Source organism: Dermacentor andersoni, chromosome 9, assembly GCF_023375885.2.
Source record: "Dermacentor andersoni chromosome 9, qqDerAnde1_hic_scaffold, whole genome shotgun sequence".
NCBI classification, from domain to species: domain Eukaryota; kingdom Metazoa; phylum Arthropoda; class Arachnida; order Ixodida; family Ixodidae; genus Dermacentor; species Dermacentor andersoni.
The window spans coordinates 58174637-58180701 of record NC_092822.1 but is presented as its reverse complement, the minus strand read 5'-3'; positions in this window follow the sequence as shown (position 1 = coordinate 58180701).

Sequence of the window (6065 nt, the reverse complement as noted above, 5' to 3'; positions counted from 1 at the left end):
TCGCTGATTTGTCAACTTCTCTGATAGTGTGTTGATTTGGCTAGTCATGTTTGTGTCGTCCGTTGTACATTAGAAAAGTCAATGAACCTTTGATGTCAAATGTTTATAACAACATTAAACCCACAGTGTTACGGAAATGGAAATCTAAAGCACGACTTTGGAAATGTCAATGCACCGTTTGCATCGAAAGTTTATGAGAACTCTATACCGACAAGGTTTCCGAATTGAAATCCACGCGCTTCGTATATTCCGCGGCCTCAGCGTGATACCGCGACGAGCCCGCTTGCCATCAAAACGTCCTTAAAACTTTGTGCTCGGACGGGCTCCTTGCGTTATGTGACTCTAGGTGCATCGGCGTTGCCACGAAATCCTGCCCGTGTTCGGAATGTTCGCGCTGAAATGACTTTTCGAGCGTGAACGACATTCAAGACAAAATCAAGAATGATTTCCGGCTCGGGGGCTTGTTTTTGTCGGCGGTGCATGGCAGCACGAAAAAATTTCGGGGAGGGGGGGGGGGCGGCTGAAGCCCATAATACCCTCCCCCCCCCCGCTGGCTACGCCCCTGGAGACAATGTCTCCTATGCTATTCACTGCGTACTTGGAAATGAAAGTGAACGTAAATGTTTATTTCTTTTCAACGAAAAGAGAAGTATTCAAGCTATTAAACCGCGAAGGTTTAGGAGTAAGGATCGATGGAAAATACCTCAGCAACCTCCGGTTTGCCGATGACATTGTTCTATTCAGCAGCACTGCGGACGAGTTACAAGAAATGATTGAGGACCTTAACAGGGTGAGTGTAAGAGTGGGGCTAAGGATTGATATGCAGAAGAAAAAGATAATAGAGAGAGAGAGAGAGAGAAGAATACAGGAAGGCAGGGATGTTAACCAGTCAATAGTCTGGTTGGCTACCCTACACTGGGGGAAGGGAGAAGGGGAAGAGAAAGAAGGGAGAGAGAAGGTGTAGGTAAGTGTACGGACAGCACTTCAGTTAAAGTCGCTCGAGCAAACCAGAAGTTCTGAGAAAACACAAAAGTGCCTTCACTGCCTTCTGAGCCGATGATCGGTCGGGACGGTGCTCTAATATTGTCTGTTCACTCAGAGGACGATGGTCTAGTCTCCTCAATGTGTCGGACAAATACTGTCTTTGTGCTTGAAATTGAGGACAATGGCACAATATGTGGTCAATGTTCTCCTCGCATGCGCAAACATCACATGCAGGACTATCAGCCATTCCAATTAGGGCTGAGTAGGCATTCGTGAAGGCCACTCCAAGCCATAACCGACACAGAAGAGACGCTTCACGCCGGTGCACACCGGCTGGAGGTCTGAGTTGAAGTGATGGGTTTAGTCGGTGCAGTCTTGTGCGCCTTGTATGTACGGTATTCCACTCTGCTAAGGAGATCGTGCGTGCCAGAATGCCAAGTTGTCTCGCGGCGTCGGTCCTTGAGAGCGGAATGGGGACGCAGCGGTCTTCTTGGTTTGACGTCCGAGCTGCCTTATCGGCGTCATCATTACCAATGATACCGCAATGACCTGGTATCCACTGAAAAGAGATATCATGGCCTTTTTCTCCTAAGTGATGGACAAGTTCCGCGATTTCGCACGTGAGCTGATCGTGATTCCCATGTCGGAGAAATGAATGCACACATTGCAAGGCCGGCCTTGAATCGCAGAAGACTGCCCATTTTCTAGGACTTTCAGTATTTATCACTTGAAGCGCCTCGCGGAGAGCCGCGAGCTCTGAAGCTGTAGACGTAGTGACATGGGAAGTCTTGAATCGCTTGGTTATTCTCATTGCTGGTATAACTACAGCGCCGCCGGAACTGGTTGGTGTAGTTGATCCATCAGTGTAGACGTGTGTGCAGTCGCTGTATTTCTCGTACAACAGAAGTAAAGTTAGTTGCTTGAGCGCTGATGATGGCAAGTCCGATTTTTTCTGAAGTCCTGGGACTGTAAGGTTCACTTGAGTACGGCGCATACACCATGGAGGAATAGAAGGCCTTGCCGCAGGTGTGTAACCTGACCTGAAAGAGGCACGGTGCGCGAAGACAGTCGCACTGAATGTCGTGTGGGGCCTATCTACTGGGAGACTTGCTAGGTGGTGGGTAGGGGTCCGGGCGACGTGTCTTATGTGCACACGCATTGTTTCAATGTTAATGTGCGTTCTAATAGTGAAATCTTGAGCGACTGCAATGACTTCAGTCGTTGATGCACTCCGCGGTAGACCGAGACATATCTTGAGTGCTTGGGCTTGGATGTTTTGGATTGTGTTCAGGTTAGTTCTGCAGGTGTTGGACATGACAGGTAGGCTGTACCGCAGGAATCCAATAAAGAGGACCCTGTACAGTTGCAGCATAGAGTGTATTGGCACTCCCCAGGTCTTTCCTGCAAGGAACTTAAACATATGGCAAATTCCTGTCAGGCGTTTTTTCACATAATTCACATGAGGGGTCCAGGAGAGATTTTTGTCAAGGACCACCCCCAAAAATCTGTGACTCGTGCTGTACGAGATGATGTGTCTGTCGACGGATATCACGTATGGAGACCGGGCAAGGGAGCAAGAGTTGAAGATCGCAATCAGCCTCTAAAGTTTGTGATGTAGCAGGTTTACCAAGGTCAACTAATCAGAGGGAACCCTTACCATGAGAAGGAAATTCACAGAAGACTAAAAATGGGTCAAGGCAAGGCGCAGAAGACCAGGACTCAAAAAGAACACAAATGACAGGACCAGCGCGTGTCCTTCTTGAATCCTGGTCTTCTACGCCTTGCCTTTACTAATTCAAGCATGAACCAACTAGCCCAAGCAAGTTTTACTTGAGCATATTTCTTCTACTAAAAATGGGTTGATCGCATACGGCCGACATCGTGAGCTCCTGCCTAGGAGCTACCTGACGCCCTACCTGAAATTGTGCGATGACACGATCCATTTTTACCACGGTACAGCCTTCCTGTTGTCTGTGACTTGACATTAACACACTTTCGCAAAACGCAAACACCACACGAACACATATTACACGAATACCTTGCACTAAAGGCAAATACGCAAACTACACGAAATTCTACAAACACGGCTCAAAAACGGCAAGCCACGTAGGAAGCGGTGAAGCACAGGGTAATGGGGGAAAAAGTAGGCCGCCGACTACTGCGTCTATTTGTACTGCGGAATGCTATGCTGTATGTGTACCTGTGAGGAAAATAATGAGCTAGAATATCAAGAACACCATAGTCTATACTGATTCTCTCAGTCTACTCACGGCACTGCATTCCAAAAATGCCACTGTACCCTTAGTTGGCAGTTTCATACACAACATATAAAAAGTCACTACACAAGGACAATAATATTCTGCTGGGTCCCGAGTCACTCAGAGATATGTGGCAATGAGAGAGCAGACACATGTGCTGCAAAAGCTCGGAGTAGTCAAATAAAAGTGAACATTACTCATAAATACTGCAGTAAGTTAATATACACAAAGTGAAGGACAAATGGTAGAAGACATGGGAAAGTCAATGAACAACAAGGCACAGCGTAAGTATTTACTTTTTTTTAAAGATACCTGCTTCCCTTAAAAAGCTAAAAACACATGACTTATATACAAGTGCATCTTCAACTAATAGCAATGTTGGCTGAAATGCAATGTATTACTGTAGAAAGGGCTAAAAATTATTTCGCAGTTTTTAAAGTTTTGTGCTCGAGAATAAAATGTAACTTTCTCTGAGCTCACTTCTACACACAAAAAGTAAAGCCCAGCTTAGGAGAATGGGAGTCATGCACACACCAGCAACGTTTCATTGAAGTAATTTTATGTCATCTACGCACCGGACACACACATCTTACACATAACTTCTTGTTGACAAAACAAGCTAAGCCTTTGTGTGTAGAAGTGAGCTCACAGTAAGTTACATTTTATTCTCGCGCAGATTAGTTTAAATACTGCGAAAGAATTTTTAGCCCTTTCTACAGTAATACATTCCATTTCAGCCAACATTGCTATTAGTTGAAGATGCACTTGTATATAAGTCATGAGTTTTTAGCTTTTGAAGGGAAGCAGGTATCTTAAAAAAAACTAAATTCTTACGCTGTGCCTTACTGCATAGTGGAACACCTCAGCCAATTTCTCATGACTGAGAAGGAGGCTGAGGTCCTTACTTAAGTTTTTTAGATCCTCGGGAGCCTTACCCCGACAAGGACTCGTCGAGATGACCCAACGTTTTTAAAGGAATCGTACTCTGTGTTTGGCGCATGGTAGCCTGAGTTCCTTATGCGCCGCTAAACCCAATACACTACAACACTATTTCCTTTAAATAACGCAAATGGCCTCAAGGAATGTGTGGGCTAAAGCTTTCATAACCGGGAGTAAACTCCCGCAGAAATGCAGGATTTAAAAAGCCAACCTTCTCTTCCTACCACCAAAAATGACCCAGCATCAAACCGTGCGTGGCTGTTCTTTTTAGCTACGGTAAAGAGTGTCACGTATTTATTAAAATGCGAATATGGGCAGCTTTGTAAGTCTTACTCTGTTTGCAGAGCACTAGAAAAGGGCACGGGCCGGTTTTGCGGGCCCGGCCAGAGCCCGAAAGTACCATGTGTTGTCCCGCCCAAACCCGGCGCGGTGATACTACACCTGGCCCATAGCCTGCCCGGGCCCGAAAGATTGCGACACCCCCAGGCCCGGTTCTGTTCGACCCATTATCCCTCCGGCTTATAAGAAGCTAGGTCGTGTTCTAGGTTATTCTGAAGATATTGTCATTTGATCAACAGGCGACGGGCGCATTCCTAAGCAGCATCAAAGCAGCCTTTTTCCCTGCGTCCCCTTTTGCTGGTTACTTTAGCTGTCGAAAACTAAACACTTCATTTCATTGCTAGCCGAACACGCACAGCTTTTTATTCGAATACCTATTTGATATAAAAACACATATACAAGGTACAATACACAGTTAAGAAAATAGGGAAGGATCAGGCTGGCAACAGCCACCGAAGTGACAGAACGCCTGCTTACATGCAGGGAGAAAGATATAGAGGAGTATATCCGTTGAACACTGTGCTCATGCTTTCAGCTGTGGTATCAATGGCCGTGCTACGTTTTCTCAATAGTTGTGCGGCAGTATACTATAGCGAAGGCGTAAGTGAACACTCCCGTACACACCGCCAGCCATTTAATCTCGCTCGTGAATCTGATATAATCATTGGGGTGATGGAACTCTAGCCAATAAATTTGGTACGAATGTAAATATAAATACGCTGGTCTCGTGGCTTTCACGAATACCATTATACACAGTCACTTGAAGATTTTTTATTTAAACAGAAATGGGTGATCCACAAAGCTAACGATCATGTGGAATCACATTTTCACATAGAACATTCCATTTTTGTTCCTTTATTTGGCTTCGTTATTATGTTGCCAGTTTGTAAGGCGACAATTTAGGCATCCTTGTTTAGCAATATGCGCAAGTTTAGACTCTGTCTACTTTTGTTTAAGTGCAGTGCATGCAGAACGTATGCGACGTAGTTATTTTCCCCTGAGATAGGTATATGATCTGCCTCTTTGTTCACGTAAATTGGCACAGCGGTCGCCAAATCGGGCGTCAGTGCCCGCTAGTTCATCTATTTTACAGCGCCGGCAACCAGCGTCCGAGCGTCTCGACTCCACTACGCAATGCCGGCACGCCTAGGGACAAACGCCTATAAAACGCGCTAGGAAACCTCCTCTGTAGCGCCTAGGCAGTCATATATTCAAGGCGCAAAAGCCCCCAGATTTTCTATCTCATGCCCGCTCTTACTCGCGCCTGCGCACAAACGGCTGGCGATCCCTCAAATGAACGTCTCGTCTGCGGAGCGCGCGCGTCTGAGCAGCCCAGTTGCGCGTAGCCCGGCGTGTTTTTGCGAGAAACCTAAACAAGAGAGTAGAACTGGCCCAACATGATGGCGGAGCAACGCCAACTTCCGGGTTCATTTAGCCTCACACGGCTTCTCAAAGAGTGGCGTCAGGAATCCTCTGTTCTCCCTCCCTGCATGTTTTTAGTATTACTTTGCGCTTGCCACGCTGCGCCATCTACGAAACTATTGT